Genomic DNA, 20,235 nt, shown 5'->3' with positions numbered 1-20,235 from the left:
AAGAGGGGGGCAGGGGGAGTGCACCGCCCCTGGCAGCGCGATCCCAGTGGGGTGCCATCGCATTACTACTAAATAATCCTGACACACACTATCTGAAGTTCTTCAGCCACCCTCAAAGATCCCGTCTTTTCTTTCTGGCTGACACTTATACCTGGGACTCCCTACTCAAACACCTGCAGGTTGCCCCTCTCCAGATTCTTGCCAGGCTCTCCTCAAAACCTTTGGCATAACCCCACTACCCCTCGAGTTCTTATGCTCTGCCTAACCCCATGCATCCAAAATATCCATTCTTTATATCTCTGAATGACTCTCCTCCCCTGGATAGTGAGCGGGCGGGAGGGGGGTGAGGACTGAAATAGTTAAAATCACAATGCAAAGGGTTAAAGCAAAAACATTTAAATGTTCAATGCACCACAGTTCAGAAGAACAGTTTAAGTGATATCAGCATAACTCAGAAATAAAAGCAAAGTTGCATAAAAGCTGCTATATACAGAAGCAGAGAATGTTGTTGTTGTTAAGAATTACAATAAAAAACCTAGGAGAAAAATGGCGTAGGGGATGAGCTGTGGGTGGGGGAGACGTTAGATTCAGTTCACAGCAAAAGGTTGTTGTTGTTGTTTAGTCATTTAGTCATGTCCGACTCTTCGTGACCCCATGAACCAGAGCACGCCAGAAACTCCTGTCTTCCACTGCCTCCCACAGTTTGGTCAGACTCATGCTGGTAGCTTTGAGAACACTGTCCAACCATCTCGTCCTCTGCCATCCCCTTCTCCTTGTGCCCTCCATCTTTCCCAACATCAGAGTCTTTTCCAGGGAGTCTTCTCTTCTCATGAGGTGGCCAAAGTATTGGAACCTCAGCTTCAGGATCTGTCCTTCCAGCGAGCACTCAGGGCCGATTTCCTTCAGAATGGAGAGGTTTTATCTTCTTGCAGTCCATGGGACTCTCAAGAGTCTCCTCCAGCACCAGAATTCAAAAGCATCAATTCTTCAGCAATCAGCCTTCTTTATGGTCCAGCTCTCACTTCCCTACATCACTACAGTGAAAGGTAAAGCTACCTAATTTGCACTTTCTGGAATGAAACACAAAAGCCTCAAAATTTACACTTTTCTGAGTTTTGAATTTTGCAATGCAGTTCTCCATTCAAATGGTGGGTAGAAGAATGCATACATTGGGGCAAAGTATCCATAAAATGCATCCATTTGCAAAAACAATATCAGAGAAACACAAATTATTAGGGTAAACTACTTCTCAAAAAGTTGGGTATTAGGCAAAATTACATACATGCACCTGTTCATTAGGAGGTATTTGCCTCAAAATGCTGGTGAATTTTAATGAAGACTTTAAAAGCCATTTCCAACTCGTGGAAATATTTCGAACTGAACTTCAGTGTGAGAACCTGAAATTGGCAGATTCACCCATCCCTAAGGGGTGAAACCTCCCTAAGAAGAGTAGTTTACCAGTGAAGTGCTTTACATGACTACTCAGGAGTAAGTCCCACTGAGTTCAATGATACTTACTCCTAGGTAGGTGTACATAGGTTTGGTCAGGACAGATCCAGATGTGCTCCAGAGGTATATAGACAAAGCAGTGCATAACTTTTGAAAAAAAGTTGGTGCTGGAGCTCAGGTGTCTATGTAAGTCCTGGCACATGGTCTGGAAGGAGAAGACATCTGAAGGCAGCCCTGTTCAGGGAAGTTTTTAATATGTGACATTTTAGTGTACTTTTCATCTTTGTTGGAAGCCACCCAGAGTGGCTGGGGAAACCCAGCCAGATGGGCGGGGTACAAATAATAAATTATTGTTGTTGTTGTTGTTGTTGTTGTTGTTGTTATAAACCAGTCTTCCATTCCTAGAAAATGGGCACAGCCTGAGATACTGTGGAAGTCTGAAATGCTACATTTGGAGGACTGTGTATAAGCAGTGGGGGGGGGCGTGGCATGGAGGGAGCCTGCTGTGTCCCCCCAGGTCATGGTTGACCTGGGGTTGGAGCTGCAGCTGGGTGCGAGAAAGTTGCCTTGGCAGGGGTGGTGAATATGCCCCCGATTCGCCTCTCTCCCGCCCCGGGTCAGGCTTGACCTGGGAGTGGAACTGTGGCTGGTGGCATTGGGTCGTCAGGCAAGGGTCGTCTCCACAGCTCCCTCACGCGCTAGAGCCAGCCTCCGATTATAATAATAATAATAATTTATTTATACCCCACCCATCTAGTTGGGCTTCCCCAGCCACTCTGGGCGGGTTCCAACAAAATATTATAATACACCAAACATTAAAAGCTTCCCTAAACAGGGCTTCCATCATATGTCTTCTAAAAGTCTGGTAGTTGTTCTTCTCTTTGACATCTGGTGGGAGGGCCTTTCACAGGGTGGGTGCCACAACTGAGAAGGCCCTCTGCCTAGTTCCCTGTAACTTGGCTTCTTGCAGGGAGAGAACCGCCAGAAGGCCCTCGGCGCTGGACCTCAGTATCCAGGCAGAATGATGGGGGTGGAGACGCTCCTTCGGGTATATTGGACCAAGGCCTTTTAGGGCTTTAAAGATCAGCAAAAGGGGGGGGGGGCAAAACAGCACAAGCCTAGTGATTCCAGCAGCTCCTCCCAGCAGCTCCTGCTCCAACAAGGCAGTTGTGAGGACTGATGGCCCACGCGTACTCACCACTTCCTAAGGCTACTCCTCTCCAGAAGTGAGTGTTCCAGTTTGTGAATGTTCTTTTGGAAGCTGAACGTCCAGTGGCACTTTTGCGGCTTCCAGCTGGCAAATCAATCAGAAGCCGTGCCTTGAAAGGGAAATGTTTTGAAAGTCGAACAGACTTCTGGAACGGATTCCATTCAGCTTCCAAGGTACGTCTGTACTTCTTCACACAGTGCATAGTTAAACTATGGAACCAAATTCCACAGGATGCTGTGATGGACACCCATTTGGATGGCTTTGGAAGAGGACAGGACAAATTCACTGAGAACTTGAGGGCCACGCAGCTGGAAGCAATAATGCTTATGAGTACCAGTTGCAACTGGTTGGTCACTGTGAGAATAAGATTCTGGACTAGACAGGGCGATTGCCCTGATTCAGCAGGCTCTTCTTATTAAATGAATTAATGAATGAGGGTCTGCTCAGATCCCTGCTGCAAAAACCAAGGAGCTAAAATAATAATGTGCATTGTTCCCAATAGATGCACTGCGTGTGCCCCAATTGTAGTTCACATATACATTCCAGAGTAACGGATGAGAATGATGATCAGAATTCATGTGATGGGCTCACTTTGCTGAAGCTAAGCAGATCTGGGCTTAGCTGGTGCCTGGACCACCTGGGAACCCCGTGGATGAGCCCGCCTTCAATTCCAGCTTAGAAGAAAGGAGGGGCATAAATTATTGCTGAGCCGAAAGCTCTCAGCCAAAAACTTTTGGTACAAAATGGGGAAGGGAGAGAGAGTAAAATTGCCTTCCTGCCTATGCCTTCCTCTGCTTCAAGTTTTACAAATAAAACAATATTTTATTATTCAGTTAAAGACCCATTAAAAGCAAGATACAGTATAATCCAAAACCACACCATTCCTAATACAGAATGTAATACACATATATAAAGCAAGAACGTGATTTTTTAAACACACACACACACACACACACACACACACACACACACACTTAAACTGATAGACTCCCTTTGTGAATTTTTGAAGCAACAAAGAGAAACTGTGCAACTCCATTATTGCTAGAAGTCTAGCAAATTCTGTCATTGCATTATTTTCCATCAGGCAATAAGTCAGCCAAATATCACTCAAGCGTCTTTCCTGGTATTTTCATAGCATAGATGTAAACCATCTATTTGGTCATCTCTGTAAAAGTTGCATACAAAAAGAACATGGATTGAAGTTCCCATTTCTCTGTCAGCACAGCAGCAGAACGGTCTATTTTGCAGCAGCAGGAAGAGGCCTTACTGGGAGATGACATCCCCACCCCACCCCAGGGGCTGAAATTGGAACAAAGTGATGGTATTTTCATTCAATCCTCATATAAATTTATTTTTAAAATATATAAGCTGCCATACATCTGAAGATGGACACCAAGTTTTTTGAAATGGCAATAGCTATTAACCCAACAATTAAGAGGAATAATAAAAACCAGTCAACTAGTTTAAAAATACCATAATTCAGCATCCTTGGGCAATAATACTAAAAAATAGGCCAGAGGCAGCAATGTTTCTCAATGTCAGTTGCAGAAAACCACTGAAGGTGAGAGGGGTCTTGTGCTCAGGTTTCCCATAATGGGCGTCTGGTTGGCCACTGTTGAGAACAAGACGCTGGACTAGATGGGCCATGGGCTGATCCAGCAGACTGTTCTGATGCCCTTATAAAGCCATCCAAGTTGGTGGCCATCACCACATCAAGTTGATCTGCAAGTTCTGCCTTGAGTCTGGTCCTCATGAGTCTGGGAAGTGAGATGGGACTGGGCTGGGCTGCACTGGTGAGATTTCATTTGAAGGACAGCACACTGAGCAATTATCTCAGGTCTCATGTTGCATCTTGATGGGGGCTGCTCCCAGGCTCTGGAATTCCCTCGCTTGAGAAGCCAGACTGGTTCCCTCCTTGTTGTCCCTCCACCAACAGGGGAAGACTGTGTTGTTCTGACAGGCCTTTGGCAACTGGCTGTTATCTAAGGAAAGGGCTTTTAATAGTGCGGTGCTGCTTTCACTGCATTTTAACAGATTTGTTATATATATATACACACACACACACATATACACACTTCTATTAATTCTATATATATATATATATATATGCAGGTTTTGGTGTCCTCGGGTGTCTTCCCGTGTAAAAGTTGGGGTGTCTAGGCGACGTTTCGACGAGGTCTCACTCGTCATCTTCAGGCTGGTGCTTTCGGCTTCTTGTTACTGGAACAGAGCAGGATCTCAGTGTTTGAGTTCCTATAAATACTGTAGAGGGGGTGTGGTGTATAGCCTCCAATGTTCTGGGCAGAGAGGAAGTTCCCAGGCTAGTGTGCCTTTTCTTCTTTTGTTCCTTAATTACTTGAGAGATATCTTGAGTGATTTCTTGAGTGATATCCTGAGTACCACTTAGGTGGGTCATTAGGTGTGGATTAGTTGTTAAAGTCTTTGTGTCTTGACCTCTTGAACTTTGTGAAGAGTTTTCCTGAGAAGATGGCTGTACTGTACTTAGTTGTGCTCTGGCTTGGCTTCGTGTATAGGGGCGAGCTGTGGTTTTGTGGCTTGTGTCAGCCAGATCTGTGTAGGGATTGCAGGGGGGTGCAGCATCCGGAGGTGCCACCATGGATTGGCTACTGGATGGTGTCTGTAATTCATCTGTGGAGAGGGTCTGGGTTTGGGTCTGGTGTGGTTGATTGGTGTTGGCGTTCTGTGTGCCTCTGGATCTGGTGTCAGTTTTTGTGGGGAGGGCTAATTTCCAGATGTCTGGCAAGCGGGATGTGTCGTCACGCTTGTTCATGTTGTGAGGGTGTTTCTCTATCTCGATGGCTTCCATGATTATTCTCTTGTGGTGATGTTCCGTGTTAAAGAGCAATTTGGAATCTGCAAAATTAATTTCGTGTCCTGTTTCTTTCATGTGTTGGAAAAGAGAGGAAGTTTTTTCTTCTTTTTTGACGGCATTCTTGTGTTCTGCGATACGTGCATTTATTCGTCTGTTTGTTTGTCCAATGTACGTGGCTGGGCAGACTTTGCAGGGTATTTCATAGATCCCTTGGTTTTCCAACTGGATTTTATCCTTGGGGTTTCTGAGGATATTGGCTATTTTTTGGTTGGTGCAAAAGGCAACATAATCAATTTGGTTGATAATCAACCAATCAACCAATCAACCAATCAACCAGGCAACATAATCATTCTCCCAGCAGACAAAGGTAATGCCACAGTGGTGATGAACACATCGGACTACCAAGCAAAACTATCAAATCTACTCCAAGATCCTGCCTACAAACCTATAAAAACAGATCCCACCACCTACCTGGAAAAAACCACCAAATCCAAAATAAAAGCCTCTCCTATCAGTGAAGAAATCCAGCTAAGAATCATCCCCAGAGAAAAATCATCCAGATGCCCCAAACTCTACGGCCTCCCCAAGATACACAAAGAAGGAACACCACTCAGACCAATAGTCAGCTCCATAGGCTCACCTCTACAAAATCTCGCTAAATTTCTCGCCAAGCAACTTCAGCCCTATGCAGAATCCATCTCTTCACACGTACCAAACTCCTTCCAGTTCATAGAAACAATAAAGAAGCAAAACCTACATCCTAATGACCTACTTGTGAGCTTCGATGTTGTATCTCTCTTCACACAAGTGCCCATTAATGAAGCCTTGACAGCTATTCAAAACAAATACAATCCCCCCGAATACATCTTGGACCTGACCAACCACTGCCTAACCAACACGTACTTCATCCACAATGGACAAAGATACAAACAGATAGAAGGAGCACCTATGGGATCACCCCTCTCACCGGTCATCGCAAACCTGTACATGGAACACTTTGAAACCAATGCTTTAGACAAGTCAGAACACAAACCCAAACTTTGGCTCAGATATGTTGACGACACCTTTGTAATTTGGCCACACGGGAAGGAAAAACTGGATAGCTTCCTCACACATCTCAACAACTTACACCCCAAAATACAATTCACTATGGAAATAGAAGCCAACAACCAACTTCCCTTCCTTGACGTCCTAATCTACAAAAAACCTGATGGCTCCCTAGGACACACTATCTACCGGAAAAAAACACACACCAACCGCTACTTACATGCACAATCACACCACCACCCTGCACAAATAAACTCCGTAGCCAAGACTCTCATCTCCAGAACCAAACGCCTGGCTGACAAAGACCACTTGACAACTGAGTTACAGAATCTCTCAAACGTGTTAATTGCCAATGGATACCAGCAAAACAGGATTACGAAGCTAATCCAAAAGGAAACACCCCCCAAAAACCAAGACACAGAAGAAAACAATGGCATGGCCCTCCTTCCTTATATCAAGGGCACTACAGATAAAATTAGCAAAATCCTCCATAAACACAATATCAAAACAGCCTTTTGCACCAACCAAAAAATAGCCAATATCCTCAGAAACCCCAAGGATAAAATCCAGTTGGAAAACCAAGGGATCTATGAAATACCCTGCAAAGTCTGCCCAGCCACGTACATTGGACAAACAAACAGACGAATAAATGCACGTATCGCAGAACACAAGAATGCCGTCAAAAAAGAAGAAAAAACTTCCTCTCTTTTCCAACACATGAAAGAAACAGGACACGAAATTAATTTTGCAGATTCCAAATTGCTCTTTAACACGGAACATCACCACAAGAGAATAATCATGGAAGCCATCGAGATAGAGAAACACCCTCACAACATGAACAAGCGTGACGACACATCCCGCTTGCCAGACATCTGGAAATTAGCCCTCCCCACAAAAACTGACACCAGATCCAGAGGCACACAGAACGCCAACACCAATCAACCACACCAGACCCAAACCCAGACCCTCTCCACAGATGAATTACAGACAGTTGTCAAGTGGTCTTTGTCAGCCAGGCGTTTGGTTCTGGAGATGAGAGTCTTGGCTACGGAGTTTATTTGTGCAGGGTGGTGGTGTGATTGTGCATGTAAGTAGCGGTTGGTGTGTGTTTTTTTCCGGTAGATAGTGTGTCCTAGGGAGCCATCAGGTTTTTTGTAGATTAGGACGTCAAGGAAGGGAAGTTGGTTGTTGGCTTCTATTTCCATAGTGAATTGTATTTTGGGGTGTAAGTTGTTGAGATGTGTGAGGAAGCTATCCAGTTTTTCCTTCCCGTGTGGCCAAATTACAAAGGTGTCGTCAACATATCTGAGCCAAAGTTTGGGTTTGTGTTCTGACTTGTCTAAAGCATTGGTTTCAAAGTGTTCCATGTACAGGTTTGCGATGACCGGTGAGAGGGGTGATCCCATAGGTGCTCCTTCTATCTGTTTGTATCTTTGTCCATTGTGGATGAAGTACGTGTTGGTTAGGCAGTGGTTGGTCAGGTCCAAGATGTATTCGGGGGGATTGTATTTGTTTTGAATAGCTGTCAAGGCTTCATTAATGGGCACTTGTGTGAAGAGAGATACAACATCGAAGCTCACAAGTAGGTCATTAGGATGTAGGTTTTGCTTCTTTATTGTTTCTATGAACTGGAAGGAGTTTGGTACGTGTGAAGAGATGGATTCTGCATAGGGCTGAAGTTGCTTGGCGAGAAATTTAGCGAGATTTTGTAGAGGTGAGCCTATGGAGCTGACTATTGGTCTGAGTGGTGTTCCTTCTTTGTGTATCTTGGGGAGGCCGTAGAGTTTGGGGCATCTGGATGATTTTTCTCTGGGGATGATTCTTAGCTGGATTTCTTCACTGATAGGAGAGGCTTTTATTTTGGATTTGGTGGTTTTTTCCAGGTAGGTGGTGGGATCTGTTTTTATAGGTTTGTAGGCAGGATCTTGGAGTAGATTTGATAGTTTTGCTTGGTAGTCCGATGTGTTCATCACCACTGTGGCATTACCTTTGTCTGCTGGGAGAATGATTATGTTGCCTGGTTGATTGGTTGATTGGTTGATTGGTTGATTATCAACCAAATTGATTATGTTGCCTTTTGCACCAACCAAAAAATAGCCAATATCCTCAGAAACCCCAAGGATAAAATCCAGTTGGAAAACCAAGGGATCTATGAAATACCCTGCAAAGTCTGCCCAGCCACGTACATTGGACAAACAAACAGACGAATAAATGCACGTATCGCAGAACACAAGAATGCCGTCAAAAAAGAAGAAAAAACTTCCTCTCTTTTCCAACACATGAAAGAAACAGGACACGAAATTAATTTTGCAGATTCCAAATTGCTCTTTAACACGGAACATCACCACAAGAGAATAATCATGGAAGCCATCGAGATAGAGAAACACCCTCACAACATGAACAAGCGTGACGACACATCCCGCTTGCCAGACATCTGGAAATTAGCCCTCCCCACAAAAACTGACACCAGATCCAGAGGCACACAGAACGCCAACACCAATCAACCACACCAGACCCAAACCCAGACCCTCTCCACAGATGAATTACAGACACCATCCAGTAGCCAATCCATGGTGGCACCTCCGGATGCTGCACCCCCCTGCAATCCCTACACAGATCTGGCTGACACAAGCCACAAAACCACAGCTCGCCCCTATACACGAAGCCAAGCCAGAGCACAACTAAGTACAGTACAGCCATCTTCTCAGGAAAACTCTTCACAAAGTTCAAGAGGTCAAGACACAAAGACTTTAACAACTAATCCACACCTAATGACCCACCTAAGTGGTACTCAGGATATCACTCAAGAAATCACTCAAGATATCTCTCAAGTAATTAAGGAACAAAAGAAGAAAAGGCACACTAGCCTGGGAACTTCCTCTCTGCCCAGAACATTGGAGGCTATACACCACACCCCCTCTACAGTATTTATAGGAACTCAAACACTGAGATCCTGCTCTGTTCCAGTAACAAGAAGCCGAAAGCACCAGCCTGAAGATGACGAGTGAGACCTCGTCGAAACGTCGCCTAGACACCCCAACTTTTACACGGGAAGACACCCGAGGACACCAAAACCTGCATTCCTGTACCCGTGAAAATCTACGAAAGCATATATATATATATATATATATATATATATATATATATATATATACTTCTATTAATGTTTGATTGTTTGTTAACTATTATCTTTCAGATGTTTTTAGCTTTTTGCATTATATCAGTGCCGTTTTTAATATGCGAGTCCTGGACTGCAGAAAATGTGCCATAGAAATAACAACAATTTGATTGGCTAGAACATGACCCAACAGTACCATCAGCAAACATTGGTTTGTTGGCATTCTCCCAACTGTTTTGCTGCATCAACATGCTCCTAAGTGGTAGGCTCAAGTCTCAAAAGGCTTGCAAAAACAACTCTCTGCTCCAGAAATACATTTTGGCTCTGCCCCTTGAAAGCTGGTGGTGTGAATCTTCCAGAGACTCGCCTTAATCAGAAGAGTGCAGGTGAGCTGGCTGAGAGGCCTGGAAGCCCCAGCCAGAGCCCTGGCTCCCAACAGCCCGCTCATTCTGCCCAGTTGGCATTTGTGCCATGTTCTGATAAAGCCCCTTCCTCCTCTTTTAAACCCGGAACGGGATCTCCTTTCATATCTCAACCCCATGCCACTAATCCCTCCTTTACAGACTGTTAACTTCTCTGGATTCTGAGGCCACTTGTATCATTACTGAGAGATTTGGAGGGTTTTAAGTTAATAACATGCCATCGACTCGCTGGATGGCAAATGCCATCCCAGAGTGCTAAACCCCTGAATCTGCTGTGATCTCAAGCCAATAAGTGGACAAATGAAGGTATAATCTGCAAATTGCTGGGAGGACTGTCTGCTTGTGCAGGACAAGGAAACATCCCCTAATGAATACCTTGGAAAGGGCAACTCCTCCTGCAAGAACAGGCTGCCTTGCCGACGGCGCCTTGTACCCGGGATATAGTTGCTAATAAACACAGTCCCAAAAAAACAAGGGAATGAGGCCCTGAAGCTCAAGCAAGGCAGACTCACAAACTCGTTTGCTCTCTCCGCAACCCATGAGAGAACAGCTGGGGCTGGTCCCCAGGAAAAACTGCCAGGGAATGCAGAGTTGAATTGACTTGATTTTGGCTCCCTGCATCCTGCCTCACATCCCGGGATCCCTGGGCGGGTCCCAACATAACAACGAAGACTCAGTTTAAACCTCAGAGAAAACGCAATCACAATAATGCTGCAGCATCAGATAACAGTAGCAGTCATGCGCAAAGGCCTGAACAAGCAGCCAGCTTCTTACCAGGCACCTGAATGGCACTCCCAGAGGTGCCGACTGAATTTCAGGGTGGGAGAGGGCATTCCAGAGTGGGGGAACCACCACAGAAAAGGCCCACCCCTGCCTTATTACCAAAGGTACAGTTCCTAGCACTGTGGCATTAATGAGGGCATCCCCAGAAGATCTGAACTCACAGGCAGACATGTGCAGAGAGGCGATCCCTTAAGTATTCAAGGTCCAGGTTGTTTGGGACTCTATATATCAGAAGAATGTAAGTACCAAGTCTATTGTATATCAAAGCACCAGAACTCATGGACATTCAATGAAGATGAATGTTAGAGGATTCAGGACAGAGAAAAGCAAGCAATTGTTCATGAAGCACAAAGTTGCTCCCTCAGTAGGCAGTGCTGGCCACCAACTTAGATGGCTTTAAAATGGAATTAGCAGTAATTTATGGAGGAGAGAACTATCAATGGCCATAATGGCTATGCTCTACAGTTGGGAGACAGCAATACTTCCAAATGCCAGCTGGTGGAAACTACTGGAGGGCAGAGTGATGCTCTTGTGCTTGAATCCTGCTTGCTGTTTTCCCACTGTGCTGGGCCCAGGTAACCCGTGAAACACAGTCCAGGACTGGTCCAGAATCCGAAGGTTCTGCTGGGAGTCAGTCCGACAGGGCCAAGGCAGGACACGAGGCAGGAAACCAGGTAAGGACAGGTACAGGATCTCAGGCAGGATCTAGCATACAGCAACGTTGCTCCCGCAACCTGGGGCAGGGTCCGACAGTCTTTTATCTTTGTCGGGGTAGCAGCCAGTCCTGATCACCTCCCTTTGTTGCCTGAAGGCGAGCACTCCTCCTGCAAGTACTCAGGTCTCTCCTTCTCTCAGACCTCGGTCTCTGCAGCTCGGGAGATGTCGGTGGGTTATTGGACCCAGGGGCCGCCTCAGCCTCCCCTGACCCAACTGGTAGTGGAGCAGCTGTAAGTGATGGCCCAGCTGAAGGCAACGAGGTAATCCCCACATCTGGAGCCAGGACAGGCTTAGGCCCCTGACTTGGCCCAGGTGGTGTTTGTTGCAGGGGAACCTGTGCAGACTGGGGCTTTCAGAATCAGGCCCCAGACTTGGTTCAGGTGATGCCTGATGCAAAGGATCTGGTGCAGACTGAGTCTCCTCTGGTTCCAAGTCCGAGCCCCAGTCCCAGGCCATCACACCCATGGGGATGTGGCTGGTCATTGTGAGAACAGGATGGGCAACTGGCCTGATCCAGCAGGGGCCTTCTTCTTAGGACTTTTCTGATGGCAAGAGTTCAACAGTGGAACGGATGACCTTGGAGGTGGGGACTCACCTTCGTTGGAGGTTTTTAAACAAAGGTTGGGTGGCCATCTATCGGGGGTTCCTTAGGTGTGATTTCTGCATTGCAGAAGTTTGGGCTAGATGGTCCGTGGGTGGCCCTTCCAACTCTACAATTCTAGGTTGGCTACTCCTGGTGTAGACAGTACTGAGCTCAATGGACCAATGTCAAACTCTGGACAAGGCAGCTTCCTATCGTCCAGACTTTGCCTGTTTCTGCTTGAGACTGTACAGAACCTGGCAGAATGGAGCTAAGGCCCATGTCTGGGGTACTGCTGCTGCTATAACTACCTGAATGCATACATATTTGCATAGCAGCACTGCAAATTTAGGGGCGCGGGTGGCGCTGTGGGTTAAACCACAGAGCTTAGGACTTGCCGATCAGAAGGTCGGCGGTTCGAATCCCTGCGACGGGGTGAGCTCCCGTTGCTCAGTCCCTGCTCCTGCCAACCCAGCAGTTCGAAAGCACGTCAAAGTGCAAGTAGATAAATAGGTACTGCTCCAATGGGAAGGTAAATGGCGTTTCCGTGTGCTTTACCTTTACTGCAAATTTCTCCCATAGAGAAAGCAGCCCCGAAAGCAAAGGGTTAAGTCTATGTGCTCACATTTCAGGTTTTAAGGGGAGGAAACATTTCGGCTTCTAGGGAAATGGCAGGCTGGGGAAATGCTACTGCAGGACACATTTAAATGCTGTTATGCCCCATTGGCACCTATTAATGGTAACAATTAGCACTTTCCATACCTTTTTTTTTTTTTTTTTTGCTTTCCTGAGACATGTGCCCAATGCTCTGAAAGGTTAATTTCCCGCATCTTAAATGCAAGTGCTGTGCATTTATCTCATCACCCCAGGCAAGACCGGGCTCCTTCCTGACAGAGTAAACCCTCCTTGGAAAGGGATTACACAGAGAAGGGAGGGCTACATCGGCTGCTGCTTGGACCTCCTGACCTGGAGGCAGTAGACTAGATGCTGAAGGTTGAGAGGCAGTGGGAGGCAGCCAGACTTACGGGCATCCCAAAGGGCACGTCTTTAGCCTGGAGATGAGGAGACTGAGAGCTGAAACGGTGGCCATCTTTAAATGCCTGAAGGATTGTTACGTGGGAGATGGAGCATGCTTGTTTTGTGTCGCTCCACAGGCCAGGACCCAAACCAATGGATTCAAATGACAACAAAGGAGATCCTGACTAAACGGAAGACTTTTCTTATGGTAAGAGCCATTCAGCAGTCAAGCTTTTGGAAGGTTGCAGCGCCTGCGGTGGCTGCAGAGACCAAAGCAGGAGAGACATGTTTTGTTGCAGCTGGGGCAAAGGAAAGCGTATGGTTGTGCTCCTGCAGATGCACCAGGGCGTTTCTTTTTTCTGTGAACCTCCCAGTGCTCGTTCCTCCTCTGGTCCCTGTTACGGATGCAAGACCTGACTATGTCTCCAGGGACTGTGGTCATCTGCAAGGGATTCCCACACAGCAGGGTTGGTGGTGTTGCCAGCCTTCATGTCACATTTGCAGACATATTTGCAACCAGTGCTTCCCCCCATGGGTACTCAGAGGTACTCAGTACCAGCACCTCTTTTGTTGTTGTTAAAAAGCGTGGCACTTACTGTAAGAACTTCCAAGGTGACCTATTTTTTTCCAGAAAAAAAGGCACTTTTGGTAACACAGAGTTGGTCTGCCAACAGGCCTAGTGCCTGAAGCCAGCTCCCCATTGAGCACTATATGGGAGACTTATTCCGGAAGATTACTGTGATTTCGAGGAGATAGTGATCTAACAGGGTCATCTCTTCCTGCCTCTATTTAACTATCTATCCCTTCCTGGCCACTGTTTATTTCCTCTCTACCCCTTGTAAAATGTCTTTGATGGTTGCTTTTGACGTATGGTCTGGTGGCAAATGGCTAAAACCTGCACTGGCTAGTATCTACCTTTGATTTGTGGTCTGGTGGAGGGCCTTTTGACCGTCTTTGATGTAGAGCAGATGAATCAGATGGCTTTTGAGCATGGCAGTGGAAGTTCGCGCACAGGCTGTTGGCCGCAGAGCTGAAGGCTACCTGGTGGTCACTTCTTCAGGGCTTCCCAGTGGCAGGTTGAAATGCTTGCTTTGTAATGTATATACAGGTGGAACTCCAAAAATTAGCATATCGTGGAAAAGTTCCTTTCTTTCAGGAATTCTGCTTCAAAGGTGAAACTCATATATGAGATTGACTCATGACATGCCAAGCGAGATCTGCTTCTACTTCTCAGAGGTCCAATCTTGCTCGATTTGCAATCCCTGTTTTGCTGATTTCATTGAATATTTCATTTTCTGAGATTGTTAATTTGGGGTTTTCATCAACTGTACACCACGATCATCACAATGATCACAAATCAAGGCTTGACACATCTCACTTGGCCTATCATGAGTCTATCTCATCTATAAGTTTCACCTTTGAAGTTGAATTCCTGAAAGAAAGGAACTTTTCCACGATATTCTAATTTTTGGAGTTTCACCTGTATTGCTTGGGGGGGGGATCTGTAATCTTCTCACACTCACATGTGTTTGTATTACTTCTGAATCTAATTTTAAAAGAAACATCTTGCATTTGGCAAGACAAGCACATCCTTGAGGGTCCTGCCATCTTCCATTCTGTGGACATGGCCATGCCAGCGTTGACGTCGCTGAGACAGAAGTGCCAACATGCTTTGAATATGGACTTGGGACAGCACCCCCCCTTTTTTTTTGAGGCTCTGTCTTGCCATGTGATGCCCAAATTTTTCCTGACATAGCACATGTAGAAGGCAACAAGGCATCACTCCTGGCTGTGTGTATATGTTTGTCTGCGTGCATATGTAGAAACTTATGCGTCTTTTATGGAATGAAGCCTGCTGTGGTAAGGTAAGGGCTACAGCCACCATTGCTTGCCCTTCTTTTCCCTTTGCCTTGGCCCTCAAGCTGGATGTGGGCCCTGGAAAGTCGCTCATGAGGGAGTATAGCCCTCATGCTGGAAGGTTTTCTCTCCTTCTAACCCACAGAAGGGCCACAAACTGGGCAAATAAAACAGGAAACCAGGCTGCCAAAAGCACAGGGGAAAGAAAGAAAGAAAGAAAGAAAGAAAGAAAGAAAGAAAGAAAGAAGACAGTGAATTTGCCACCCAGAATTTGGCCCCCGCCAGCTGCTTTTGAATAACCCCCTCATCCTAGTTTCTGAGCAAGCTACTGTTCTAAGCAACACCCACCAATGTATTATTTACTGGTATTTTAACTTGTATTTCCATCAAGTTACAGCAGTGCCATGGTATGTTCTCCATAAGGTGACCAGTTGGGTCTAACGCAGAGCATCCATGGTCAAAACCTTGCTCTTTAAGGAAGCCTTTCGGGTTGGCCAAGCCTGTGGCCATCTCTCAATATGCAGCTTTCCAGAGCTGCTTGGGGGATTTCGTCAAAGCAAATTCTTATGAGAACTGACCTGAATCCACCCTCACAGACAGAACACAAAGATCAGGGTGCATTCTCTCTTGGTCTTATCACTTTCCTGAATCCTGAGGTGCAGTTTTCAGTTTAAAAGCTACCAAACGGCATCTTAAAGAACTATATTTTAAGATATAATATAAGAGCCCAAGAAGAACCTGCTGGATCAGGTCCATACCCAGATGCTTCTGGGAAACCAGCAAGCAGGACCCAAGCACAGGAGCCTTCTTCTCCCCTGCTGTGGTTTCCAGCAACTGATGTTCAGAAGTACAGTGGTACCTCGGGTTAAGAACTTAATTCGTTCTGGAGGTCCGTTCTTAACCTGAAACTGTTCTTAACCTGAGGTACCACTTTAGCTAATGGGGCCTCCCGCCGCCGCAGTGTGATTTCTGTTCTCATCCTGAAGCAAAGTTCTTAACCTGAGGTACTATTTCTGGGTTAGCAGAGTCTGTAACCCGAAGCACCTGTAACCTGAAGCACCTGTAACCCGAGGTACCACTGTACAGGTGCCTCTGACCGTGGAGGCAGAGCACAGCCATTATGGCTAGCAGCCATCGATATCCCTCCTCCATGAATTTTCCCCAGTGCTCTTTTAAAGCCCTCCAAGTTGATGACCATCACTACCTCCTGCAGGAAGAAGAAGAGTTTGGATTTGATATCCCGCTTTATCACTACCCAAAGGTGTCTCAAAGCAGCTAACATTCTCCTCTCCCTTCCTCCCCCACAACAAACACTCTGTGAGGTGAGTAGGGCTGAGAGACTTCAGAGAAGTGTGACTGGCCCAAGGTCACCCACCAGCTGCATGTGGAGGAGCGGGGAAGCGAACCCGGTTCATCAGATTACAAGTCCGCCGCTCTTAACCACTACACCACACTACCTCTCTCACACTGGTTCCACAGTATGCAGTGCCTCAAGAAATCCTTTCTATTATCTGTCCTAGATGTCACGTATTCTAGTGTTAAGAGAGAAACTTTCCTCCATCCACTTTCTCTATGACGTGCATAATTAAAAATAAAAATAAAAATCTATCATGTTGCCTCTTACTCGCATCTTCTCTAAGCTTAAAAAAGTCCCAAATGCTACATTCCTCCCCGCCCCCCAGTCATTTTGGTTGCCCCTTTCTGAACCTTTCTGAGCTCTACAATTTAGAAATATGTTCAGAATGTGTTTAGAAATGTGCATTTAGGGAGAAATTAGGCGTTGAAACACTAATTTAATATGGAGGTTTCACGTGAATTATTATTTATTGTCAGGGTGGTGCAGTAATGAGACAGAACAGACATGTGCAAAAGCAATGTGAGCCAGATATATATTGTTCATCCCTCATTATTTCCCCTCACTCCTTTTTCTGAGTATTATTGTTTTGGGAGTTCTGTTGAAATGATAACATATATTTGCCCTGCATTTGTATGTTTTCTCACCCTCAGTTTGATCATTTTACAGTCAGCCACCATGTTTTTAATTTATTTATTTAAAACAAGTACCTATCACTGTTTTCATAAAAATCAATAATTTCTGTACGTTTAACGAACATTAGAAGAAAGAAAGTCCAAACAAGCATCTATAAGGAAAGCAGGATATAACACTTAAAAAAACAACAATAAAATAAAACAAAGATCAATCAAGGTACTGATTATCTTTCTTGCTTGCCTACTTGCCTATTGGTCTGCAACCCAGCGACTCTGGAAACAGAGAAAATGGGAAAAATTGGGCCAATCAGGGTAGATCAGAGGTGACATGAGGTCACAGGCTAAGATTTGACCAGAACTGGGAAAGCTTGTAGGTATGACCAGCTTCCAGCCAATTAGAAGGCCAAGCTGGGAAGGCCAATCAGGGATGGCAATGTCCTTCAAAATGGCAGAGACGGGGCAGGCTCACAGGCCTGCAGACTTGACAAAATCAAGTTCTAATTCATTCAGATATGAGCCAGCATCAGCTGTGCTGCTCCTCTAGCTGAAAATTCAGGTCAACAACCATCCCAGGCAGCTCAGGTAGATGTGTGCAGCAGCAGCAGCAATAGCCAAAAGAGGAAAGAAAAGAAGAGGGAGAGGGAGAGGGAGAGGGAGAGGGAGAGGGAGAGGGAGAGGGAGAGGGAGAGGGAGAGGGAGAGGGAGAGGGAAAGGCCTGGCATGGGGGGGGGGTCTGCGGGAGCCAGCTGGAGCTGGTTAGCAAAAGCAGTGGAGGAATCTCCTACGGGCACCTCGGCAGGAAACTTAAGCCAGGGATGGGGAGCAGAAGGAGGAGGCTGGGTTGCACAGAGTCTACATCTGCAAAAGTTAGAGCCTGACCAAACATTCCTGAGAGACAACTCACCTAAGAGGAGAAGCAGCGGTGGCCGTCAGAGACCCCCATGCCATGGCACCCTGGACAGCTCTGAAGCCGAGCAGCGGGAGGGGGTGACTTCATCAGGCGCTGGAATGGAATTTGGTACCTGGTGCTGGAATGCTGTTTGAGCCAGGAAAGGTGGAAAGCCGCCCAGGGTAGGCAGCAAAGGGGCTGCCGGTACTCTCCTTGCTGTAAGGGGGAGCGCAGCCCAGAAGCAGCCTCCAGGCAGAGAGGCTCCCAAAGTGAATCTGGCTGCCGTCAGTTCAGGTGGAAGTCAGGGAGTGACTGAGGAAGGTCTGGCAAGGCTAGAAAGACCTGTCTGCATGCCAAGCCAGGAGAACAGCAAGGGAGCACAGAACTTTGCAGATGAACCTCATTTCTCCTGAAAAGTGAACACGGCCAATGGAAGACCGGTTCCCTCATCACCTGACACTCCAGTGCTGTGCAGCCCATTGGCAGGGAGATTTTGACACCTCCTGGTTCTCCGAAAGGGGTGGTGTTTTTCTGCAGAGTGAGGTGGAACTGGATTTACCTGTCCCTTCCCTGCTTTGCATCTGCCAAAGAACTCTCATTATCTTAATGAGCTCAGGTGTTTCCCATCCAGCTATCATCTAAGCAGCATTAATTGCAGTTTTATCCAGAGCAAACCGCAAGAAAGGGAGAAGGAAGTTCGCAAACTAGCGATGGGCCCCTTGCAAGGAATCTGCGCTCTCTGCCTGTACGTTATCTTTGAAAACCGAGCTGTGAGGAGGAGGCGGGGAAGGAGGCCACAGATATTCCTCTCCTCGTTCTCCTGCCTCCTCCCATTGTCAAATTTTAGACTGTAGGCCTCTTGGAGCTGGGACCAAACTTTATATGTTCATATAACTACAAAGCACCTTGCCCATTGCTGGGGGCTAAGAATGGACTGAGAATTAGAGAAGGAAAGCACACAGTGGCTTCTGTCATGGGCCGGGAGCCAGGGAATGCCAGGAGACTGCACCAATTGCCTCTGAGAAAAAGCAAAAGAATGCCCACCTGGCCCAATACATCAGAAGCTGCAGGGAGCTCCTTGCCAGTAAGGACACTTGGTGTCAACTGCCAACTCTCCTGGGGCTGCAAGTAAAGGACATAAGAACATATGAAGATCCTACTAGATCAGGCCAACGACCTATGTAGTCCAGCAACCTGTCCTCTTGGTTTTTTCGCCTACCTCGTAGCAACTCGTCTCAACTTTCTGGTATTGGTGGTTAGGCAATGGAATATGTGTGCTGTGTTGGAGGGTTGGGTATGGCCATCATCTACCCCTCCTCTTTTGGGTATTCCGTTACAGGAACCCGGTGATCGTGGATCGTGTCCGATGCCCTGCTGGTGGCTAGGGCCATGGCATGACCCCCAGTGACGTCATGGGGAAGCTTCCAGTTGTATTTGCATCAACAAGCTCCTCCCACTGGTTGTCAACCCTGAAATGACTCCCTGCTGAGCGGGGTGGAGTCATGTATTGCTGTTTTATCAAATGCCTAAGCCAATACTGAGAAATGGGTTAAACCACAGAGCCTAGGACTTGCCAATCAGAAGGTTGGTGGTTCAAATCCCCGCAACGGGGTAAGCTCCCATTGCTCAGTTCCTGCTCCCGCCAACCTAGCAGTTTGAAAGCTCGTCAAAGTGCAAGTAGATAAATACCGTAGGTACCTCTCTGGCGGGAAGGTAAACTGCATTTCTGTGCACTGCTCTGGTTCGCCAGAAGCGGCTTAGTCCTGCTGGCCACATGACCCGGAAGCTGTACGCCGGCTCCCTCGGCCAAAAAAGCGAGATGAGCGCCGCAAACCCAGAGCCGGCCACGACTGTGAGGAGATTTCACCCCTCCCATATCCAAGAATCTGCTGATGAGTCTGGTGATTTTCCAGAGAGGAGGGGCGGTGTTCTGCTCTCTACCTATTCCGCTCCAGCTTAACATCAAAGAGTCAGTCAGTCAGTCAGTGTGTTGGAGAGAGAGAGACTGAGCGTTAGAGATTGTGTGTACAGTGGTACCTCGCAAGACGAATGCCTCATAAGACGAAAAACTCGCAAAACGAAAGAGTTTTTCATTTTCTGAGTTGCTTCGCAAGACGGATTTCCCTATGGGCTTGCTTCGCAAGACGAAAACGTCTTGCAAGTTTGTTTCCTTTGTCTTGCAAGTTTGTTTCCTTTTTCTTAAAACCATGCATTCACTTCGAGGAGCAACTCATAGCACGCGGTGTGGTAGCCTTTTTTGAGGTTTTTGAAGACTTTGGTGATTTTAGAAGCTTCTCCAAAGTCCGTGCTTCGCAAGACGAAAA

General features: G+C 46.5%; 1 protein-coding gene across 5 annotated transcripts in view; it reads right to left on the bottom strand.

Annotated features, from left to right (window-relative positions):
• Positions 1-20,235, bottom strand: part of DAB2IP (DAB2 interacting protein) — a 309,499-nt gene that overhangs the window by 210,424 nt on the left and 78,840 nt on the right. The window contains exon 1 of one of the 5 annotated variants that reach the window (XM_081847487.1): positions 17,927-18,334. The exons of the other annotated variants lie outside the window; for them this stretch is intronic. The gene's annotated coding sequence lies outside the window, so the exon portion shown is untranslated. Of the gene's footprint in view, positions 1-17,926; positions 18,335-20,235 lie in introns of those variants that run through there. 5 annotated transcript variants of the gene reach the window in all.

Source organism: Podarcis erhardii, assembly GCF_964252035.2.
Source record: "Podarcis erhardii genome assembly, chromosome: Z".
NCBI classification, from domain to species: Eukaryota; Metazoa; Chordata; class Lepidosauria; order Squamata; family Lacertidae; genus Podarcis; species Podarcis erhardii.
The sequence above is the reverse complement of the archived record's forward strand: the minus strand, read 5'-3'. Positions and strand labels throughout refer to the sequence as shown.